Raw genomic sequence first — 24,214 nt, 5'->3', positions numbered from 1 at the left:
TTTTTTTTTTTTTTTTTGGGGAAGGGGGGCCTCTCACTGCCGTGGCCTCTCCCGTTGCGGAGCACAGGCTCCGGACGCGCAGGCCCAGCGGCCATGGCTCACGGGCCCAGCCGCCCCGCGGCACGTGGGATCCCCCCAGACCGGGGCACGAACCCGTGTCCCCTGCATCGGCAGGCGGACTCCCAACCACTGCGCCACCAGGGAAGCCCTAAATGTAAGCTCTTTGAGGGCAGGGATTTTTATCTACTTTGCTTTCTTCTGTGTGCCCTAAAAAAGTGCCTGACACCAAGTGTGCACTTGGTAGTTGAGAAATGAATGAATGAATCAAGCACTTACTACGTGCCCGGCACTGCACTATGCACTCCTCACAGATGGTCTCATCTTAGGAGAGAGGTACTTTCATTACCCCTCATTTTGAAAATGAGACATCAAGTGCCTTGCTCTGATCACACGGTAGGAAGCAGCCTGACTAGAATGTGACTCTAGAACCTGCCCTCTTGTTCACTGTGCTCTATTTCCTGTCCAGATGGGAGGTTATTTCTATTCCTACATTCGCTAGGCCTCTTGAATCTGTCATCCTCCCCATCTCCCTGGGGCTGTCTCTCTCTCTATGCCCCTGAGGCCACCAGCCCGCCCAACCCTCATTCTGACCTCCCTCAGCCATTTCCTCCCACTTCTCAGGCCTACACCATGCTGCTCACTCACCTCAGGGCCTTTGCGGATGCTGTGCGCTCTGCCTGGAATGCACCGGCTCCCCATGTCTTTCAACTCTGCCTGTTTCTCAAGACCCACCTCTTCTGGGAAGCCTGGCCTCCAGTCTTCAGTCACTCCCTTCCCTGAGCTCATGCCTTGTTGTTTACTGCTGGGAAAACCCACTGGGGGAGCATATGCTGACTTGGTCCATTCCTCACTATTTGCCGAGTTTGGAGGCTTTGCCCACCTCTGTCCCTCTCCTGGCCAGGTCTCTCCCTCCTTCCTCTGCTGGATCACTGCCCCCACCCCATGCCATCTCTCAATCAGGTTTAAAGCTTTGTAATCAAGAGCCTGGCTTTTGAGTCTCTCAAAACCCAGCTCCACCCGCTACTAGCTGTGTTCCTTTGGGCAGGTCACTACACCTCTCTTGACCTGCTTGCTACCTGCAAAACGGGGATGACGTGAGCACCTCATAAGCCTCATAAGCTAACGTGCCGAGAACATGGTAGGCACTCACTAAATATCAGCCTGTGATCAGAATGTCGTTCATCCCCGTTTAGGCAAAGACCCTGAAAAGCCTCAGCCTCCTCTTTTCTTCCTCCCTGAACAGTCCCCTGCCTCCTGAAAATGACTGATGATGATAATAAGATCGCTAACACGTACTGACTATTTATGATCTGCAGTGAGTAGAAATATGTCTGGCACCCAGCAGGTGCTCAATATTGCTTATTTAATAAATGAATTAACTAGTTTAATCCTCACAATACCCAATGGTGGTGGTGGTGGGGTGCACTGTTATTATACCCATTTTACAGACAAGGAAATCAAGGCCAGAGAGGGTGAGCGACTCGTCACGGTTGGGATTTAAACCCAAGCAGTCTGACTCCAAAGCCGAGACCCTCATTGGCCTCCTCATCCTCACTATTCCCATTCTGATCTGCTCCAATGCCATCTAGATGGATGCTCACTGGGCCCCTGCTCCAGAGCTCAAACCCTTCACATTTTATCTAATTTGAGCCTCACAAAATCCTATGGAGTCAGAGCCATCATTATTTCCCCTTGACAGGTGAGGAAACTGAGGCTGAGAGAGGAGTCAAACGGCCACAAAGGATTCCAAGCCCAAACTCTTTCAACGGCATCGGGTTTTGTGCCGTTTCTCTCCCCGTCTTACACAACTGTTGATAACTGTCCACACACACCTGCCTTGTTTTTCCAGTCAGTCAGAAGGCAAGCTCTCTGAGGGCTCAGCCTGAGGCAATGCTTCTGTCAGCACTTCTGTGTCCCCGACCCCCTACCATGGCCAGAACTGTGGCCACGGGCCGTGCTCTAAAGGCTTCCTAACTGCTGATCTGTGCCTCCCAGCCAGGCACACCCTGGCACTCTGCCAGCTTCCCTCACAAAGCAGGTCTAGATTTGTGGGCTCTGTCTGCCCTATCAGACTTGGGTTTGGTGAGGGTGGGGCTGGAGCTCCCCTTCAACCAAGGCTAGAGGCTCCCCAAAGATGCAGTACGTCCTGGGAATTCAGGGCCCTATCTCCCACTTACAGCATTAAGAGGGCAGGATGGTATGGTGGCTCAGAACTAGGACTCTGGATCCCGGTATTCCAGGTTCAAAGGCTGCTCCACCAGGTACTGACTGTGTGACCTTGGACAATTATCAATACTTAACCTTTCTAAGCCTCAGTTTTCTGATACGTAAAATAAAGACGATAATAAGAGGGCTACTATGATGATTAAATGAATATCTATTTATAAAGTTAGAAGAGTATCTGAGATGTGGTAAATGCTACGTGTTTGTTAAATAAATAAAAGTAGAGTTCCACCTAGCCACGGAAGGGTCCCCCTGGTAAGGTACAGCGCAAGTGACAAAGCAAACCCCAGTTCCAAACAGACAACTGAAGGCACCGAGGGAAATGGAAACAGGTGGCAGAGACCTCACATCTCGGGAAGCCCCTTGTGGCAAGGACCCACTCCTCTCCTCTCCCCACATCCTCAAAAGCCAGAGGACCCCATCTCCTGGCCCCATCAGTCTTCTGACCTAATCCCCCTACCCTAAGCCCCAAGCCACTTCCCCTCCCTTCCCTCCAACTGTTAACTCCTTCTATGCAGCCAGACAGATTATAGCCAGAATCCAGACCCTGCTTTCCTTAGTTGCCCTGTGACCTTGGACAAGTCACTTAGCCTCTCCGAACCTCACTTCCTCCTCTCGACAGGGGATAATCCTCCCCTGGAGGTCTGTCCGAGAGATTAACTAATAACTGAAATCACTCCCATGGATGTGCTCACAGGCTTTTGAACATGCTAGTGTCCCATAGGCCTGACCACACCGATGGGCGTGCTGTTTGGGCACTGGGGTGGGGAAGGGAGCTGCCATTTAAAACTGATCCCCACTTTATAAGTTTTCCCAACAGCTCTTAAACACCACTTCGGTTGCAAGCCAAGCTCCCCGTCCTTTAATCCACCACCTATGACATTAAAATACAGTTTCTTGGGGGACAGGCAGGGGCCTCATGTTGGCCTCTCTTCACCAAGTTACTGCATCTGAGGCCCTGAGGCAGGCCTGAGGGGAGAAGAGGAAGAAGTAGGAGGGGCTACTAGTGAGGGGGGAGGAGAGGGCCCCTTTGGAGGAGAACCAGGGAGAGTGGAGAAGACCCTTGGATTGAGGGGCAAAGGGGAAGAGGGTCAGGCCCCCAAGGCCATCCCGTGCCCCCACTGCTAACTCGGCAATCACCTGGCCTGGCCTTCCACTCTTCTGAAAAGGAAGAGGAGCCAGCGGCAGCAAGTTACGATAGACCATTATCCGCCATTAATTAATTAAAATAAACAGCAAATTAAATACAGCAAAATTAAAATAGCACAGGAAATTAATTCTCTGCCAGCCCCACCTCACAGGTGAGATGCTTAAAGAGCCCTTTGCAGCCAGGATCCGGGCAGCTGGGGTGTCACCAGGACTTGCCTTAGACCACAACTCCTGGCAACATCAAATATCAATGAACCCAGTTACCCATGGGCGTTTACCTGGCTCTGCCACCCTGAGATTGGCCTCCTGGCTCCTTAACCCCAGGGGACTCTAAGCCCTGGGCCACATTCTTAAACCCAAGCCTTGCTCCTCTGTCAGTGGGCAGAAGAGTCCTGATACCCCCTGGACCAGGGACTGGGCACAGGGCCCACATCTGCCACCACACGGGTCAGGGCAAGAAGGACCTTGGCATTCTCTTCTGGTTTCCCTCTGGGGCTTGGAGTCAGATGCTGGCAAAGACCCCTCCCTTCCGTGTGGAGCTCCTGGACCCTCATTTGCAGTGCCCAAAACCTGCCTCTGGGGAACCCCTCATTTTGCTCCTTTCTTTGGCTGAGAGTGCTCAGGAAGGAAGCACTGCTGAGACCCAGAATCCCAGGCCAGAAGATGCCCAACAGAGTAGGCTAGACCAACCCCAGGACATGATACCGGAATTCCCTCCTCAACAAGACTAAACTCATCACACAGATGGGGAAACTGAGGTCGAAGAGCGCAAGGCATTTTGTTCACCGTCACCCAATGGCTTACTGGCGGAGCCTGGAGCAGAGTCTCTAATGGACACATTCCATGTCACCACCAAAACATGGGATTTCTAGAGGGCAGCTCAGCCCGTGCTGAACCCCCCCCTTAGCCTGGCCACCGAGGTCTCGCCTCCATAATCCCATCCCACGACACCCCCTTCCTGTGTCCCACACAACAGCCGGATTAGACCCCTTGCCCTCGGGCTGTCGTTCACAGGGCTCCTTCTCCCCGAAGCTCCTTCTCCCGCCTCTGCCTGCCCAAGTTCAACCAGCCTCTTTAGGGTCCGGCTCAATGCCAGCTCCTTCGTGAGCCACCCAGAGCCCTCATGCTCCTCTAACCTTCCGAGGTGCTTTGCCTCCACCCTCACACCCCATGCTCTGTTGTCCACGTGAGCTGTGGTTACGGTGTGTGAGCTTCCCGAAGCCGACCACCTCCCCTCTGGGCTCCAGCACCTGGCACAGTACCCAGCACTCAGTAGGTGCTCAGTAAAATCTCCTCATCTGATGCCCTACCATGTCCTACCGATAACTGACAATAATGGCTATTGTTTATCGAGCATATACCATAAGCCCGGCTCCAGTACTGTCTCCCATCCTCATGTGATGGACCCAGGCCACAGGGGTTGTGTGACTTTCCTGAGGTCACAGCTCTGGAACTGGAACCCCACTGGTTCTTGTGCCTAAATGAGTCTCCTTTCCTTCCCACTCACCTCTTCTAGGTCAGACCACCATCATTTCCTCACCCTGTCCTGTCACTAAAGACTTCCCATGACTCCTTGTGGCCCACTAGACAAAATCGAAACCCCCGAGCATGGCATCTAAACTCTGTGACATCTGGCCTCTTCCCTCTTTGTAGCTTCTCCTCTAGTCTCTGAGCATCACCTCAGTTTCCAGCTTACTGTACACTGATTTACTTGTAGGCTCTGCACATGCTTTTCCCTCTGCCTAGAACACCCTTCCCCTACTTTTCCTCCTGTGAACTCCTACACGTCTCTCAACATCCAAGATCAAGGGTTACCTTCCATTCTAGTCAGATGAGACAAGCAGCAAACGAACTGGCCACCAAATTGAGAGCTCTACGAGGGAAGGACCTGTGTCACCATAGTATCCCCAATGCTTAACCCATAATCAGTGCTCAGTCAACATTTGTTGAATGAATAAACGGATACTCTATATATTCTTGTTGACTAAACGGAGAAACGGCAAAAATCCAAGGCCACAGTAGGCAGGGCTGGAGGTGGAAGGGAAGAGACTGAGGCCAGGAAGGCTAGGACGGGGTGGAGGACAGTGACAAGTACTTCAGGGGCTGCTCTGCAGCGAGCCACGCTCTTGGCAGAGGGAGTGTTTGTGAGAGACAGAGGAAGGAAAGTGATGGTGTGAGGGAGGCTCTGAAAGTATGTGTGTGTGTGCACGCACGCGCGCATGTGAGAAGGCGCTGGGGATGCATGCGGGGGCGTGTGCGTGCGTGTGTGTGTGTGTGTGTGCGCGCGCTGCATTTGTGAATCAGTCTGTGAGAGCGGTGCTGAGGAAGTATGCGAAGGAGCGCGTGTACGTGGCTTGTGGGTCTGTGGCGGAGAGCCCGTGCATTCTATTTGTGCATGGGGGTCTGCGTGAGAAGGCGAGGGTGTGGGCCACGAAGGCTGTGCCGGAGGTTGTGCGTGTCTGCGGGGCGAGGGGGTGGGGACAGTGATTGAGAAAGACAACAAGGAGGGGACACCTGAGGTGGGTGTGAGGGAGAAACCGTGAGTGTGCGGGTGTGGAGGGTGCCGTGAGCACGTGCACGAGGAGACGGTGTGCCCGTGAGTGCGCACGACACGGAGGGTAAGGTAGGATGTCAGGGCGCTGCTGAGGGTGTGGCTGCATGGCCTCGGCCACGGGCTGGGAGCCAGAGGTGGGGTTGGCCCTGGGCCCAGGGTGGGGGGCTCTGACCGAGCAGAAGGTTCCTCAGAGTTCTCCCTGGAGCCACGGGCGCCAGATCACCACGTCCCCAGGCAGAGAGGTCGAGCAGGAGGCCCAGATGTGTGTGTGCCTCACATTTTGTCCACGGCGAAACCTCTGGGCATTTATTTGTCTTTGTCTGTGTCCGGGTGTGCACGCCTGTGCTTGTGTGCGTGCTGCCGGCTGTGTGTCTGTGCCTGTCTTTGTCTCTGTATGTATCTGGGCCTTTGTCTCAGTGTGTGTGGCGGTTGGTCTAGGCTTGCCCACAAGACTGTGTCTGGGGTTGTGTGTGTCTACGTGTATCTGTGCCTGTGGGGCACCGGGCGTCCTTGATCTGTGCATGTCTAAGTAGGGCTGCGAGCATCCCCATGGACCGCCTGTTTGTATCTGTCTGTGTGGCCTTAGTGTGAGTGAGAGAACATTGTGCTTTGGAGACTGTGGGTCTAGATCTCGGTGTATCTTTCAGTGTGAGTGTGTGCTTGTGTATCTGCATATGAGAGTCTGCCATGCGTTGTAGTATGGAAATGCTTATGTGTGCCTGCGGAAGGTGCGTTTGTGAGACCAAGGATCTCCGTGTGCCTCTGTGCCTCTGTGTGTGTATGTGTGTGTTGGGTGTGAGGGGTTTGTCACAGACTGGTGAGCAAGTTAATCTCAGACTCCGTGACACGTGGAATAAAATCACGCTCCCATAATGGGATCATTCGTCTTCCTGTCCAAGGACAGAACCAACTCTTCACCCTCTGCCCTGGGGGAGCCAGTGGGGCCAGGGCCAGGCTTAGGCCCCTATGAAGGCCCCCCTGTGGCCTCAGCACCCTACCCCCACCTCTCCTCTGCCACACCAGGCCCATTCTGCCTCCAGAGTGCCCCGGTGCCCACTGTTGGCTGGGCTAGGCTCCAGGACATGTGACGGAGCCTGAGAGGCCTGTCCTGGGCCCCCCAGCCCCACCCACTGCTGAGGAGGGCCCTGCCCCAGATGGGAGGGCGGGTGCAGGAAGGAATCTTTGGGCCCCTCCTCCTCCCGGAGGGGAGGGATGAGCTGCAGGCCCGGCCGGGATTTTCCATCTCTCAGCAACAAGATTCCTGGTGAGCAGGCTGCGAGGCTTGGCAGGGCGCCTGCCGGAGACCCGCCCTCACCCGCCAGGACGCCTGGGTCCCCAGGGCCGGGCAGCAGCGGGTTCCCTGGGGAGCTAGGAGGGCCCCAGAACTTCAGGCTACAGCTGCCCGGGACTATGGGAAAGCCAGACCCTTCCAGGCTCCCACCCCCAACCACAGACAGCTCCTCAGCCCCCCAGGCAAACCGCCACCCTTCTTCTGGCCTCTCCCCAGCCTCAGCCTTTGCTTCAGAAAGCAGACCAGCCACCCAGCACCACCCACTCCCTACCTGAGCCTCAGCACACACCCAGCCTGAGTTCAAGACCTTACCTCTGGGTTTGAGGGCTCTCAAGGCCAGGACTGTGCTGCTTATCTCAGAATGGGGCTTCTGAGGACAGGGCCATGTGTCCTGCAGCTGTGAAATCCCTCTTGGTCTTAGCACTCCTTCCTGAGCAGTCAGGCACAGGAGAGGATTTCAAGCCCAAGGCTGGGGAAACGGAGGCAGTGAAGCTCTCTGCCCTGCCTACCATTATGAATCAGAGGCCAAATCCAGTAGTCTAGACACACAAGTTCTTAATTCTGTCCAATGGCAGTGGCTGCAACTCGTTCTTCCCCATAGGGGGTGCAATTTTGGGAGGGGGCATCAGTTGGAGGGAGAGGGGAATGGGCAGGTGGACCCCCCTCAACCCTCAGTCTTGGATGAGCAGCCGGAGGGCAGGTTTGGCAAGAGATTAAGGTCGAGGAGAAGAGAACCGAGACGCTCCAAGATTTATGAGCCTAATTCTTCTCCCTTAAATTCCCCTCCAAGCCCCCCAGCCCTAGCCTGGTCCCTCCAGGGTCATGCTGTGGCCCCAGGCCAATGTCAAGGCCTTAACCCATCCATCAGCTGTTGCCAGGGAGTTTTCACCCCAATGGGTCCCAAAGGGAGGAGCTCAACTGACACTAGGGGCCCAGACTGACGGGGAAGGGGCATGGCCCTAAAGAGGCAGCCAACAGCCCCCTGCATCCTCCCAGGATGTAGGGGCTCACAACCTCCTCCAGGGAAGAAGCTAGGCTGGTGGGTGGGGTCCAGGAGGAGGTGACCTCCCAGCTCTGGCACCACTCCCAGCCCCGCCCTTCCAACAGGCCAGAAGACCTGGGATCCCATGGGGCCCTACGGCTCACAGGGTGTGTGACCTTGGGCCGTTGCTGCTCCAGGCCTAAGCCTCCCCACTACGCAATGCAGGAAGTGGTTTGGATACCCCAGGCGTCCCCCCTTCAGCTCCGCTCCCTCAGCGCTAAGCCCTGCCCTCTCTCCAGTCCAGGGGTGTCACCTAGAACCTGGGCCAAGATGGGGTGAGGCTTTGGCAGTTAACTGGAGGAGCCCCTGAAGCCACCCAAGTCGGAGCTGAAGAGCGTATGGTGCCCACTCCTCCACCACACGTCCATTTTCCAGAAGAGTGAAACTGAGGCCCTGAGAGAGGGTCGGGGTCTGCACCAAGACCTGAGTTTTACTGGTGGGATGGTTAAGAGCACGGGCTCTGGGAACAGAAAGACTTAAGATTAAAATGTCAGCTGCAACAGAAACTTGTTATGTGAAGTCCCTTGCCTTCTCAGCCTCAGATTCCTCATCCATAAAATGGGCAACAGTGCCTCCCTCCTACGACTGCTGAGTTGAAATAAGAAAACGCATGTAAAGGGCTCGGCCAGTGTAGCAAACGCTTGGACAACGGTAGCTATCATGACAGTGGGTAGTATTAACACAAAGCCAAGTGGCCGGGGGGGAAGGGTAGGTGGGGTCCTGACCTGGCTCATCCTCCAGACCAGGAGGGCCAGCCAAATTCCTCGAAGCCCCCCAGCTGTCTCCCCTCTTCGTTAAAGGCCTCTCATTAGTGAGCCTGGGCACCTGCCCCTCCACACGTAATAAGCCTCATTAGTATCTTAGCCCCAAGCTCTGAGCCCAGAGTCTGTGCATGTGCACACGCATGAGGGTGGGGGGCTGCGACAGGCCACCAGCCAGGAGACAGCATCCCCGCCAACCACACCCCCTGCCTGTCATCAGCAGGGCCCGTCACCACCCAGCTTGTCACCTGCCTGCCTCGCACCCGCACCACCTGTCACCCACCCAGCTCGTCACCCACCCAGCCCATCACCTGCACCACCTGTCACCCACCCAGCTCGTCACCCACCCAGCCCATCACCTGCACCACCTGTCACCCACCCAGCTCGTCACCCACCCAGCCCATCACCTGCACCACCTGTCACCCACCCAGCCTGTCACCGGAGCTGCCTGACAGGCCTCTGGGTGGGGGACAGGAGATGGGGAGGAGAAGACCACAGGGGTGTGGAGCTGGGGGCCCCAGAGACCCTGTAGGACCCCCACTTCAGCTCGGCATCCTGCAGCATCGCCATGGCAACGTCTCAGCCGCAACCACTTTCCCAAACATCCCCCGCCCCCCCCACCTCCCCCCCACCCCAGGCCCTGCTCTTAGCTGAGCTGAGGCTGAGAAGAGCCTTGAGTGACAGCAGAATGGGACAGGAAGGAGGTGCTCATCAGCTGGCTGGCCTTGGCCATCCCTGCCCTCTCTGGACTTGGTTACTCCATCTGCAAAATGGAGGGGCTGGAACTGGGGAGGCCGCTGTACAGCGGGTCATCCCTTCCCAGCCTGGATTTGCTGAGCCAGTTGCCAGTTAACCTGTGAAGACTGGCGGGGGCGGGGTACAAAAGGACAGGGGGTTCTGGGTTCTTCCACACTCCTTTGCCCTGGCCCAGCTCACACAGGCTGGGCCTCTGGCCCAAGCTCACATAGCAAAAGAAGAGGAGCAGGCTGGAAGGGAGAGGGGCTCTGCCACAGGACTGCCAGCTGGAGATGATGCCACAGTGGGTGACCCAAGGCTGAGTTGGCCCCCACCTCCAAGCTTCATTATTTATAAAACCCAGAGCTCCTAGCCCAGCAACAGCTGCGGTGCCGCCCCTCCAGGGGGCACAGGCAGCGGTGGAAGGGTGGTGCCTCCCCGGGGGAGCGCTCTGGGGTCCCGGGCTCCCTCCACAGCTGGCCGGGGCAGGGGCTGAGGTGGGAAAGGGGCGGCCACGCCATCCTTCCCCTCCCAGCCCCCTCTCCTCTCCTCTCCTCCAGGCAGGCGGCGATAGGATTACTTCTGCATGACTGCCCGCTCCACAGGGTTCCAGAGACCCTCCTGCCTGCAGCAATCTTTAAAATTCCTGTAGCCCGGCCTCGCTCCCTTTCTCCCCACAGTGAATGCTCCAGCTTCTACTGCAGTGTGCCCGCGGCTGCCACCACCACCAGCGAGCTGGCCGGGGGCCCAGGTCCCCGGAGCCACGGGCAAAGGTAGACCCATCCTCGGGGTGTCCCTCGGAACCCTCTGAGGCCCAGGCCCTGGCCCATCCCCTCTGGCCCCACAGGGCAAGGCTCAAGCTGGGGTCGGGCCTGCCAGCTGCGCCAAGGAGGACCGGCACATACGTGCAAACACACCTGGTGGGTCTCGGCGTGCCTGGCCACATCCTCTGCTGCCGAAATCTGGATGTCCCCACCTCTGCTCTAACCACCCCCTTCCCTAACCTCACTAATCCTTGCTACCCCTGGGGTGGGCAGACAGCTGGGCCAGGCCAGCGCCTGTGGCTCCCCAGGGCACAAGAAGCAGGCAGGAGATCGATCCACTGAATTTTTTAAGGCTCTAATGGAGCCTGCCTCCCCAGACTTGGGGCCTGGGACACAGGCAATCTCTCAGGGACCCCTCCCTCAGCATTGCAGTTGCTTCCTCTTTCAGGTCTAGGGGGTCGGGGCACCTTTCTAGGAGCCTTCCCCCCAGCAAGAGAAGAGGCACGAGGGGCCCCTGGGAAAGAGATGGGACTGGGGGGCTGTGAGCAATACCCAGAGCCCCCCCCCCAGTCTCCCCAGCCCTAATGCAGGCAGAAGCAGCTCAGCCTCTAAATCACTCCCCTCATGCTGCCCTCTGAGGCGGATTCTGTGCATCTGTAATTAGGGGGTGGAACAGATGGTGGAGATTCCGTTTAAAATCATGCATCTAGTAAAGTAACCTTCACTGTCGGAACTGACTCCCAGGGAGACCAAGCCCCAAGCCCGGATCTGGGGGGCGGTGGGAGGGGAAGCATGTCAAGCCAGCACCTTCTCCATCTTTTTTCCTGAAGCTCCAGGCCCAGTGTCCCCCTCAGGTGAGCCCAAGAAGAGGGGGATTTGGCAAGCACCTGAGAAAGCACAGGCTGGGGGTAAATCCCCCTGCCCAGCTCCCCCCACCCCCACCCCCGCCATACACTCCAGAGTCAGGGCAGGGCTGGTACTCAGAGTTCTTGGCTGACACACCAGGATGACCAGGTGCCAAGAGCCCCCAAAGAGGCCCCAAACCCCCAAAGCCCAGGCCAGGGTGCCCAGAGCACAGGGTCTTGGGTGGGGCAGCTTTGAACCAGATGTACAGCCTCACTGTCCAGGAATGAAAGGCCTGGGGCAATGAGGGGGGGTGGAGATGCCTCCCCAGGCAGAGGAGGCTCTGGGAAGTGGGGGAGGACCAGGCAGCCGAGAATGAGAGAGAGCACAGAAGAGTGGGCCAGTCTGTCTGCAAGGCTGAGGCTATCTGGGGGGGTTTGGGGGGAGGGAGGCTGGGGAGGACAAGGTGGGGTGGGGGAGCGGTGATGGAGAGCGCTGAGGAGGGAGGCTGTGCTGGAACGTGTGATGGTGGGAGTGCGGCTGCGGGGTGAAGTGTGGGCGCAGGGCGGAGCTGCTCTGAGGGGTGACTGGGCTGGGGCCGTGTGTGTGTGTGTGTGTGTGTGTGTGTGTGTGTGTGTGTGTGTGTGTGTGTGTGTGTGTATGAGTGCGGGACTGGTGTTTGGAGAGGGGTGGGGGCTGTCCCTGGGCCCTTGGATGGCTGAGGAAAGTACTGGCGCTGGAGCTTGCTGGGGAACGCACGGAGGACTGCTTGTTTGTGGAGGTGCTGGGATCTGGGGTGTGTGTGTGCGTGTGCGGGTGTGTGTGCGGGGTGCGCATGCACGTGCACGGCCTGGAAGGTATGAGAAGCTGAGGGGACATTACTGTTCAAAGATGCACCGTGTCTGTGTGTTTGAGGTAAATGGTCTGGCTGCAGGGGTGTCCTCCTCTGTGTGGGTGTTGAGGCGGTGTGTGTACGTGTATGTCGCGGGGAGAGTTTGGAAAGGTGTAGGGGGCTGTATCGGTGTGTCTGGGGACGTGCTGAGCTGCAGCGGAAGGAGACGCTGGGGCCGTCGGGAGAGTCTGTGGGTGTCTGGTTAGGTGCTGGGGCTCTGAGAGCCTGAGTGTGTGGAAGGTATTAGGGCTACAGTAGGGTCCTGGGTGTATCTGGGGAGGTGCTGGGGTTGGAGGAGGAGTTGATCTGTTTTGAGGATGTGGTAGAAACCTTGTGTGTGTGTTGGGGTGTCTGGGGGTATATTGGGGGTCATAAACATCTGGGTTTTGGTTAAATACTAGGGCTGTAATATGTGTTTGGGTGGGTAGGCATGTGGTGGTTGTGTGTTGGGGGCGTGCTGGGGCTGTGTGTTTAGGGGTGCTGGAGCTGTGAGTGGGGAAGCGGTTGTGTATTTAGGAGGTGCAAGGGGATGGAGTTGGGCCCCTGTGCCCAGACAGGTGATGGGGCTGCGGGGTGAGGGCGAGTGCCCCTCGAGGAGGTGAAGGGCAGACACCTGGCCTTTGCTCAGGGGCCCACCTGGGGGCTGCCTGCTAGAGCCCCTCTGCTGGGGGTGCCCGCCCACCCCCAGACCCCACGTCCGGGTGTCGAGACAGGCAGTCCATCTGTCTCTTCCTGTGCCCAGGCCGAAGGAGCAGAGCCGCCTCCTCGCTCCCTGGGGGGTGGCAGCGGATCCCAGCCCACCCATCTGCCTTCAGATGGTCAAGGCAGGAGCCTCCACAAAGCTGCCTGGAGGGCATCCCTGTGTTTGAAGAGGCACGGGCTGGGGGGTGGGGGGAACTGCACAGCAAACGGTCCTCATGGAGGCTCCTTTGAAAACCACTGACGCCAGGAGAGACGAAGAGGGAGGACAGGGGTGGGTATGTCTGTCCTTGTGCGTCTGTGCGGGTCAGCGCCCAACTGTGTGCCTTGGAGCCCCTTCGCATGTGTTCATGCCGGTGGCCTCTGTTCAAGCAGCATCCTTGCCTTGGAAAACAGCCCTCCAACCCAGGCTACGAGCTCACAGCCTCACACAGGCAGCTACCCCCTCACCCATGCACCCTGCCTACACTACACTCACACGCAAACACCCCCCACACCTTCACATCTGCAGAACACTGCACCCTGGTACACATGCCCCTCAGCCCCAGGGTCCTAGTCCTTCACATGTGTACGGCCATGACACACACCCGCACACTGCAAAGCCAGGTACAGCCACATGCACCTGTCACATATACATGCCTCCACACAGACATACCCGACAAGTAGCTGTCACACCCACACCCACACACTCCACACACCTTGGGGAGTGGATCTCCCTGTCACACCCATATCCCACCTCATACGCACTCAGTCTCTCTCACACACATTGTAACAGACACTCACCATCCCTTATACCTGTACATACGTGCACATGTTTGTACATGTGCACACACACTCTCACCGGCTCTCAGCTCTTTCACACCAGCCAATTTCTCTGTGTCCAGGCCAGGCCCTGCAGGAGGGATGCCACCGGCTGAAAGTGTCTCCTGCCTCCCTGCCCTGCCAGCTAGGTCAGAGTGGGGGGCATACCCCCGCCACCCCCCCATGACACCATGGCTCCCTGGGAACCCTGATCTTCCCCTCCAGAGAGGAAGAGTCCTCTCTCTGCTCTGGGGTGACTGCCACCGTTGTGTGAGAGTGTGACTGTGTATGTGTGTGTATCAACATGTTTTGAGAAGCCACGATGAGGCCTGTGTGTCCCTGACTGCATGGGTAAGAAAGCATAGGGACAGGTTCACCAGTTATGTTTGTGAGATTCAAGGTAAGTGTGAGAGCAGAGACATGTATGCCACAAAATGTGTATTTGTGAGTGTGTGTGAGGCCAGGCCCCTGTGGACAGGTGTGAGTATGGGAGGGTGCACTTACACGAGGAGACACACAGTGAGCGTGAGTGGGGAGTGAGTGGGGAGTATTCTGGGATATTTTATGAGACAAGAGGTACGTACATTTGTGAGTAGGGGTCAGGGCTAGGAGAGGCACCCTCCACTACTCCCTCCCCCTACAAAGAGATCAGGGGAGAGGGGTCTCTGGGATCTGGGGTGTGTGTGTGTGTGTGTGTGTGTGTGTGTGTGTGTGTGTGTGTGTGTGTGTGTGTGTGTGTGTCTTCCTCTCTCTCTTTCTCCCTGACCTCTTTAGCAGCTGGAAACTGAGCCGGGGGTGGAAGGAATGGAGACTTGGCTGGCCTGGGGGTTTGGGGAGGGAAGCAGGAGAAAACACCTTCCAGATTCTCATCAAATCCTTGTTTGTGGTTTGTAGCCTTCAGTCTCTCCTCTCTCTTTCTCTCGGTCTGGGTTTCCCCCTTTCTTTATCTCTTCCCGCCCCTCCCTCTCTCCCCCATATCTCTCCTTCTCCCATCTCAGTCACCTTGTCTCCCCCCTTGGATCTCCCTGTCTCCAAGTCTCTGTCTCTCTCTGTCTGTTTCTCTCTCCCCAGGCCCTTCCATTTTTCTGACTCCTGTCTCTGCCAGCACCTCTGTATGTCCGTCTCTCCCAGTCCTGGTCCATCTGTCCGTCTCTCTCCGTCTGCCTGTGCGTGGGTGTCTCTGTCCATCTGCTCCGCCACCCATCTGTCTGGTTGTCTGTGCTAGTCCTTCTAAGGGTGCCCACTCGCTCACCAAGACACCCTCCCCCAGGTCAGCAAAGGCCTCTCCTGGCTCAGGGGGCGGGGAGGGGGTGCAGAGCTGCAGCTTCTGGAAGCTTCAGTAGCAGCTGGGCTGAGCTGGGAGTTCGGGGCCAGCCAGCTGCAGAAGTGGCCCCTCCCCTGGGCTCCCAAGCCAAGGACCCCAGAGCAGAGAGAGGAGAAAGCAGGGCCTCAACTGCAGCTGAGTCTGTGTGTGCATGCGTAGGGGGAGGCAGGGGGCCTCACTTTGCCTTCGCTTCACTGTTCCCCCCAAAGCCAGGCCCTGCAGGAGAGGAAGCTTCAGTGCCCACCTCCCTCATCCCCTCACCAATGGAAGAGACGCTGGGGATCCAGGAGGAAAGGGCTGGGGGGTGCCAGGCCTTGGGCGAAGCCATAGCTTCCTGTCAGGTGGGTGGGAGGGGGGCTCCTTCCCTCCTCCCTCCCAGGCAGTCCCTGGGGATCCCTCCAGTTCTGGTCCCAGCTCCAGACACAAGGGGCCCCATGGGCAGTTCTCACCAGCTCCCACAGGGACCATTCCTACCTCCCAGCTGCCCCAGAGCCTCTGACCCACAGGGATAAGGCGGAGGGGGGTGGATCACACGGGTGTCTCCTCCCTCCCCAAATGGAGGTTGGCTCTGGACATCTGAAGTTCGTGGCCCTGTCTACGCCCTGGCCATCCTGAGAGGCCCCAGGCAGTCCACCTACCATTGCCAGCCCAACACCACACACATACACTGCACCCCAGCACTCATGGCCCACCACCGCCACTCCCTGGCCCAGCAACTCTGAGGGCTCAAGAGGAGCCCTACCGCGGAGACCTGCACCCTACACTGACTGGTGGCAGCCTCCAGCAGGGCCCCCGGCACAAAGCCAGCAGCTGGAGGAGGTACCCCTCAACACTTCCCCAGAGGCTCTGTTCCTCCCTCTCTAAGAAGAGCTCACAGCCCAAATCCCACAATAGATGGGGAAACTGAGGAAGGGGTGGGATGACACAGTCAGTCATTCTTCCTGAGACCCTGGGGTGGGAGCATAAATGAGGAATAGGGAATGAAAAGGACACCGCAGGGGCAGAATCTGGCTCCTTCCTGACCTGCCACGGGCAAAGTCCATGTTGGCTGCACAGCCCTGCACAGCCCTACTGCTGGGCCAGGGCCAGGGGCTGGCTCCCTCCCTCTAGAGCTCTCCTTGCCCCTGGCTGGGCCCCCTCCCTCTCCTCGCTTCTGAGCAGCCCTCCCTGCCCTCTCCCTCCCAGCTCTGGCTCTCTCATCCTCAGCTCTTGGAAGCCTGACTCACTGTTTCCCCTCCTCTCTCCCCTCCCTCCCTCTCTCTCCCGGCAGCGGCGCCTCCCCCTCCCCTGGGGGGGCTCTGGCCACAAGGGTGCCCGCCTGCTCCTCTCCCCAGGCTCTGGCCCCCTCCGCACCCAGGAGGCCCCCTGCAGCTGTTCCAGCTCTCTAACTACAGAGAGGTGGACGGAAAGAGCCTAGGTCCCAGGCAAGCAAGGGGAGGGGGCCCCTCTAGACTGGATTTCCTCCTGTCAAACAAGGTGGGGGGATCCAACCGGATGACACCCCTGGTGTCTCTAACGGTCCTAATGTTCCCCGCTTTTACAAGCCCGGTGCCTCCTGACACAGAGCGCCCACAACCTGTGGGGCGCTGTACCTGCCTCAGGCTCCGCCCCCAGGTCCAAAGAAGAGCTCGGCTCTGTTCCCAGACATTTGGGGAGTGGGGAGACGCTGCCCTGGGGCAGAAGCATTAGTCAAGTGACCCCTGGAATCCCCCTGTCTCCCCGTTCTCCCTCCTCCTGTGGGAGAGCTTCCTTCTCTCTCTCTCCCACCTGTCCTCCTCCCTCTTCCCAGAGACATTTGCTTGTCTCTCCTCCAGATACAATCCTAAAAGCATTTGATCTTGGGTGAGAGGCTCTCAGTGCCTGCTCATTTTGGGCTGTGGGGTGGGGAGTGGCACATGCCTAGGCCTTCTTGGTCCCCTGGATGCCATCTCCAGGGGCTGTGATCCTGGCTCTTCTCCTTGACCGTTTTCTCTCACCCCCTCATCACTGGCTTCTGTCACCATCTTTTCCTCTTTCCACCTCACGACGGGCTGTCTGGGTCTCTTTCCTCCCCACCTCCCCCAGCTCTCTCCCTGGGGGGCCCATCTGCTGACATTAGCAACAATGTTACCCTTGCTCCCCGCCTTCAGTTCCCAGCTCCACCCCATCCTGGCTTCCCCCTCCCCAGCTCTGTCCCAAGAGACCCAGGGGACCCAGAGGCAGAGCTGGGCTCCATCCCATAATGGTGAGTCTGCTTGACCTCACTAATCACACCAGAAGTGCCTGGGCATCTGGTATGAAGGCATGGCACCCTGTGGTCTTGGGTGGCTGGCCTGAGGCACAGACCTCTGTATTCCACAAACCAAAAAAAAAGAAGTTGACTTGGGGTGGGGCAGAGAAGAGGGGAAGTGAGGGAGATCAGGTTTGCCTGGAGGAAGCCCCTGTCCAACGGGGAACAGAGGCAAGAGGAGGTAGTGGCTCGAGCCAGCGCTCCAGGCTGATTGAGAACAAGCAATGTCCCTCTGGGGCTCTGCCGGTCCAGATCAGCCCCCCCTAAAAAAAAAAGGTCTTCTGCCAGGGACAGTTTGCCCCCCAAGCCTCCAGCACAGCCACACCAGGCAGGTAAAGATCCCGTCTCTTAATCTCCTTTAGAATCCAAATCCATCCTCCCTACAGTACACCTCCACTTAGCTCAGCAGGGGGTTCCATAAGCCTCCCTGCCCAAATCTAACCAGGTGGAATGGGAGGGGACAAAGCCCCCCAGCTCCCAAGCCCCCTCACCAAAGGCCCCATCAAGGGCTGGGGAGCAATGCAAAACAATCCTGGAACCCACACACCTCCAAACTGAGAAGCAACGCTGTCCATCTACAGCACCTGGGGGTGCTGGGGCTCCCTGCCCCCACGACCCTGTTCCAGACCCCCCAGCCCAGCAACCATAATAAACAGCAAGCTCTTTTTCTTTATGACACCAAATTCCTCCAAGCCGAACAGCTCCTTCCATCACTACCTCAGCCATAGATCACATTAAAAACTCACAGAGGGCAACTTAAACACATCACATTTGTTTCTCTCTATATTATTTCAAAAGTAACGGCATTAAAAATGGATTTTACTACAGAAAATAAATATCAACACGTGGGCTGGGAGCCCAGGCAGGGGGAGAGAGCCCACCAGGAGAAGGTCCCTGAGGGCTTGGGCACAGCTTAGGCACTGACCAAGGAGGTGGCTGAGAGGACAGACTACACCCGGGGTGGGGTGGGGTGTGGGGGGAATGCCTGGGGAGGGGGCAATGCCCGCCCACTTGGGCACCTGCCCCAATGCCAGACCAAGAGGGACAAGAGTCACTGGTTTGAACTAGTCCCCAAAGCTCATGCCCTCACTGATCTTTGCAACCTCTGGAGGGTGGGAGCTCTGGGGCAAGAAGTTCACTAGTCTCTGGGGGTTATTCCAACTATTGACACAGCAGAAGAAAAAAAATGAATTCAACTTTCTATCCAGTTTGATTTTCCATTACTATAAAAATAAATATACATCTGCTCAAAGGAGGGAGATGGCAAGCTGCAAGCACATGCCACCTGGGGGGTCTCCCCCCCCCCCCGCAGCTCACCACCACAACCCAGCCTGCCCCTCCAGGCGGCAGGGGTGGGGGCTGTGTGTGGGTGGGGGACGGACCAACTGGTAATCTGTCACCTACAGCCCCAGCTCACACAGCTACACACACCGGGCCACACGGAACAGGAACCAGCCAACAATAGAAACACCCCAAATGCTCCTGGCAGGACTCTGCCCAGGCCCGGGCGCATGCCCCCGCCCCGGCGGCGGCAGCAGCAGCGGACAAAATGTGGCCACCCTGACCCGGAGGCAAAGCTTGTCCTCACACCCTGAGCTCTGCCCAGGGAGCTGGGGCCAAGTCCCGCCTGACACCAACTGGTCCGGCGGGAAACGCCTGCCCAGCCAGACAGGCACAGGCCCCCCAAGGGTCCCTCCTTGCGCTCGGGGGCCAGGCTGGTGCAGCCTGGCCCTACCTCCCAGGTTGACGCCTGGGCCCAAATTCAGCTGGCCCTGCCAGTCAGGCACTGGTGCAGAACGGAGGGCACCAGGCTCAGCCCCTCCCAGCCCAGCCCCAGGGCCCCCAAGCTAGGAGGGAGGGGGGACTCCCCACCCCTCCACATCTGGCCCTGGCCCCCAGGGTCTGCGGTAGAGAATTCCCGCCCCCGCTTCTCTCTCTCTCTCCCTCCTCCCTCTCAGTGCCCGCTGCCCGCCTCAGGGACGGCCCCAGCTCCCGCCTCCGGCCAGCAAGGCCCACATCCTTCCTCCCTCAGCTGGCCTCTTCGCCTGGCAGGAGGCTGGGGGGTCAGGCTGCTGGGGAACCCCTCCAGCTCCCATCAGTCTTCATCCCCAGCCCCCAAACTCTGGGTTGCTGTCCCTTTTCCTGTAGAACAGGAAACAAGGTTATTTCCTAGACTCAGAGCCAGCCCCCTGCCCCTCTGGCTCTGCCTGGGGACCAGGACCCAGCAGGGGAATGCGCCCTTAGCCAGAAAGCAGAGGGATTCTGCAATTCACCCCCAGCTACCGGCCCAGGGGGCTGACAGCTGTCACTCAGCACCCCACCCCCTGGGGAAGAGGGGGCCGATTCAATCAGAGCCTCAGAGGAAACGCATTGATAGGCGATTATTTATTTATTTATGCAAAAGTGAGCCGACTTTGTTCGCCAGGTAACCGGGCACGCGGCCCAACCCCTACGGCCCTGGCCGCCCCCAAATCCCTCCTCCGCCCCACACCCCCTCCGGGTCATTAGGTCCCCGCCCCTCAACTCCCAGAGCACCAGCAGAACCTTGGGATTTGGGGGTTGAAGGGGAGGGGCTCCTCCCTCCGCAGTCTCCCCCTTTCCCAGGGCCGTTCCTAAAATCCAGCCTTGTTCTCCGCTCCCACGGTCCCCCCCTTCACCCCCCCCCCACATTCTCAGCAAGCTGGAGAGCAAATTGCAGTTTTAAATCCAAAGACGGAGGGAGGGGGAAGGAGGAGGGGGCGCGCGGCAGCGTTGGGCGCGCACCTCGCCCCCGAGCCGGGGGAGCCGCGGGGCGGCCAGGAAACCCGAGAACCCCCCCTCCCCGCCCCCCCTTCTCGTCCACCTCCCCCTCCCCCTTCCCGGCGCTGCCTGCCAGGCTTCGAGCCGAGCCCAGCCGAGCCGCGGGCCCCGGTGGAAACAAAGACCGATCGCACCGCGGGCACCGCAGCCACGGGGTCCGGCGGACCGGACCCGGGCGCGCGGAGGGGGCGCGGAGCCCCCCCGGTGCGCTGCACAAAAGAGCCCGGCCGGCCGGTCCCCAGCGGGGGTCTAGGGCTGGGGAGGAGGCGCCACTCACCGGAGTGCTGGGCTGCCGGCTCCGTTGGTCCGAGCCAGGCGAGGGGCTTTGGGGGGCGTCTGTCTTCCGGCCGCGGCAGCGACGCGGGCGCTCGGCAGCTGGGGAGAGCAGTCGTGGTGGAGCCCTGAGCCGCCCGCCGTTGCTGACAGCATGGCTCGCGCCTCGGCTCACATTCTCCGCCGCTAACTCCGCTGGACACGACCCCCCGCTCCCGCGGCGCCCCCCACCTCGATCACTCCTTCGCTCTCAGCGCCCCCCTCGCTCCCCCCACCGCGCACACACTCTCACAGCCCTGGACACCCCCGCCCCCACCCCCCCCAATTGCAAACCTGGGAGGGAACGCGCCCCGCGTAGTCCTCCTCCTGCTCCTCCTCCTCCGCCCTCCTCCCTCCTGCTCTCTCTGGCTGTCTGTCTGTCTCTCTGACTGTCTCTATCTCTCGCTCCCTCTGCCTTTCTCTGCTCTCAGAGCTGGGTGGGAAAAGGAAATGAGGACAGAAAGCAGACGCTGGCTTTGGGTGGTGGTAGCTGGATTCCCTCTCTCCCTCCCTCCCCCTCCTCCCCTCCCTCCTCCTGCCTTCTGCTCTCTCCGCTGCGAGCGGGGCTGAGCGCAGCCTGGCGGGTGGCTCGCTTTGCCCGCCCGCCCGCCTGTCTGTCTGTCTGGTCTGCCTCGCTCGCTCCCTCCCTCCGTCTCTCGCCCTCGCCCTGCCTGCCTGCCTGCCTCTCTCCGTCTCCGCCGCCGCCGCCGCTGCCTCTGCGAGCTCGCCTTACCTTCGCCGCTCACCATCCGGAACCCCAGGGGGGAGCGCGCGCGCGGCACGCCGGGACTTGTAGTCCCCGCCTCGGCCGCTCGGCGCGCGGGGCGGGCGGGGCGGCGCTAGCAGCTCCGACGGCGCGGCCGGGACCCTGCAGAGACCCCAGCGCCCGGGCCCTTCCAGCCGGGGCGAGTCCTCTTTTACCAAGGGATGCTGGTTCTCCCCAAGGATTGGGAACGTTTCCCACGTTCCTAGTCCCCCGCGGGGGCTCTGGCTTGAGCGGAGGTTAGGGGCGGGAGCGAAGGGGCGGGGTCTGCGAAGGGAATGGGAATAGAATAGGGAATCGAGGGATGAGCTAAAGGGCCTGCTACTTTCTGAGGCATCCCAATTAAATAAGAGAGGAAGAGGAAAGAGGAGAGGACCGGCTCCCTGAATTTGGGGGAGGTTTCCTACTGAGTAAAGTGCAAGGGTTTATGGCGAGAGGGCTGCTCTAGAAACCTCAAAGCCCACCAGCACCTCCTCCTCACTCAGTGACCCCGTCTCAAGTTCTGAGCTCTGGGTTTAGCGACCCCCACCAAAGCTTAGTTTTTCTAGAAGTCCAAGGGCAGCGAGGGCACAAATTCCTGGATAATCCACAGATCTCTCTCTCTCTCTCTCTCTCTCACATACACACACACACACACACACACACACACACACCCCTTGCCTTCCTGAATTCGACTGAGCTTTTTCCTTGTGTCAGGAAGCAACATTCAAATTCAACAGTTCAGAGCCCCTGCTGTGCCCAGGGGGCTGGACTCAGCACTTTCACCTACCTCCTCTTCAGGTCACATCTGTTATCCAGCCCCTCGCTCTGGGCCCCCTGCCTGGCCTATCCCCACAGATGGAAATGTGCACTGCCAGGGCCTGGTTACCAAGGGGAGGTATCTGGACAGCCCAGAAAGGAAAACTGCTGCTGCTGCCATTTACTGAACACCGCAGGGCTCTTGAGTCCTGCAAAGACCTGGTGAAATGGTATTGTTATCATTTCCATTTTAGAGATGAGGGCACTGAGGCCCATGACACCCACTGAAGAAGTGGTAGAGCCCAGCCAGACCAGGATCCGTTTCATTCCAAAGCCCACTGCTTAACCTCTGGGCCGTGGCAGGGAGCTTTCACTCCCCAGGTCTCCGTCTGACCTTCTCTCCCAGTGTCTGTGTGTCCTCCCTTGGCACTTCAATTCGACAAATGTTAACTGAGGTGTTGCAGGGCTCACAGGGGACACGGAGATGAATAATGCATGGTGGCTGTCCAGTCCTTGGTGTCTACCAGCACTGGCCCTGACTGGTCCTGCGCTAGTCCCACTTCATCTGTGTGTCTGACATTCCTTTGTCTAGTGTCTGCTGGCTTTTTTCTGTCTTGCCCCATGTCTGAAGTTTCTTCAGTGGTGCCTTTGTCCTTGGCCCACCTGTTTCTGACTCTTCCTTTGGCCCTGCGGGGTGTTGTGAGGTGATGGCCAGCATGTGACAAAGGCAGGTGGTGTCATTTTGCCAACAGCAGCTCCCTGTCACCACCTTCCCTACACCTCCACCCCTCCCAAGCCCCTCCTCTAGACAGTCTGGAACCCCCAGAGGGCAAAAGAGGGGATCTAGGGGGCACTCTCTGTTGGCCCTTTGCGGGGACTGGGGGCACAGCAGCCATGGGAGAGGTTTAGGGTCTAAATAGTACACCTATTGATCTGGCATCATGGGGCTGGCATGGCCAGCTGCAGAGGCCCCCATTTGGGAGCAGCTTCTCCTTGCAGGCAAGCCCTGGGTTCAAAGATTTATTCATTGAAAGGGAACAATTATAAGGTCAGATATTAATGAAAGCAGTGGTTAAAGTCGTTAGTGGCCCTTTGCACCTCCAAAGCCTGAGTCTAAAGTTATCACAATAGATGGGACTTTGGCATCTTGCACTGGCTGGTCCCCCACCGGCGAGACTTATCACTGGGGAGCGTAGGAGAGGCCCAGGTTCCCCTTTCTTTTACCCCCTCACAACATCCTTACCTATTAGGCTCTGCCCAAGGGCATGAAGATCCCACCTAAGCTGAAACAAATTTGGGGAGGGAATTGGGTGGGCATACAGGATAGCTTCTGGGAAATAGGGAGCCCCAGGTAGATTGGGATGAAAAGGCATTTGGGAAAGGCATGGGAGGGGAGAGGTTAGGTCATAAGGTGCAAGGTTAGTAGGGCCCATGGCTACACGAGTGAGAGGGGAATAGAAGTTAGGTGGGGTTGTCCATGCATTCCCCTCCCACTCCAGGCTGCTTCAGCGGCCCCCTCCCCAGACAGGGTGGGTGCTCTTGGTCCCCAAGGTGTTGGGCATAGCTGGAAACCAAGCATTACAGGGTCTCCCAGTCATTTGGGGGCTGGTCTTTCTCTTGGAGCCTCTTAAAATTGTGTTGGGTGAGGGGGGGTGGTCTCCCCAAACTCAAGCTGAGTCTTCCTGTAGGTGGCTGCTGCCACCTAGTGTCTAATTGCCATCTCTGCTTCACCAGCCTAGTCTAAAAGGGGGCTACCCAGTCCTCAAAAACAGCATCTGGGGTCACCTCAGGCTGGGCAGGGTAGCTATAAGCTCCCAGAGAAAGCAGACTTGAAGGAGGGGACCCAGGTTCTGGAATAACCCGCATCATCCCTTTCTGGGTTCTGCTGACTCCAACCAGTTTTGATTCAATGTAAGCAGAAGATGGTATAGCTAGACCCCAGGAAATAGAGGTGAGAGTCCAGAGGTAAAGTTGTAGGGCCTAAGGGTTTGGAGGCCATGTGGAATAGGAGCCAGACAGACCTAGTTCTTTTTTTTTAGCTGTGCCAAGCGGCATGCAGGATCTTAGTTCCCCGTCCAGGGATCGAACCTGGGCCCCCTTCAGTGGAAGCGTGGAGTCCTAACCACTGGACCACTGGGGAATTCCCCAGACCTGGTTCTGATCCTTTTACTTGTGTGTCCTTAAACTCTCTGAGT

General features: G+C 58.3%; 1 protein-coding gene across 3 annotated transcripts in view; it reads right to left on the bottom strand.

The window, feature by feature from the left end:
• AHDC1 (AT-hook DNA binding motif containing 1) overlaps nucleotides 1-21,270 on the bottom strand; it is a 91,645-nt gene extending 70,375 nt beyond the window's left edge. For 2 of the 3 annotated variants that reach the window (XR_003678180.2, XM_024125683.2), the window contains exons 1-2: nucleotides 20,813-21,011; nucleotides 20,484-20,581 (exon numbers count right to left, since the gene is read on the bottom strand). The gene's annotated coding sequence lies outside the window, so the exon portion shown is untranslated. Of the gene's footprint in view, nucleotides 1-20,483; nucleotides 20,582-20,812; nucleotides 21,012-21,251 lie in introns of those variants that run through there. The other variant, XM_028483763.1, reaches the window with a different exon arrangement.
• Between the last annotated feature and the right edge of the window lie 2,944 nt (nucleotides 21,271-24,214).

The sequence above is a fragment of the Physeter macrocephalus genome, unplaced genomic scaffold, assembly GCF_002837175.3.
Source record: "Physeter macrocephalus isolate SW-GA unplaced genomic scaffold, ASM283717v5 random_67, whole genome shotgun sequence".
In the NCBI taxonomy this organism is placed as follows: Eukaryota; Metazoa; Chordata; class Mammalia; order Artiodactyla; family Physeteridae; genus Physeter; species Physeter macrocephalus.
This window is presented reverse-complemented; position numbering and strand designations above follow the sequence as displayed.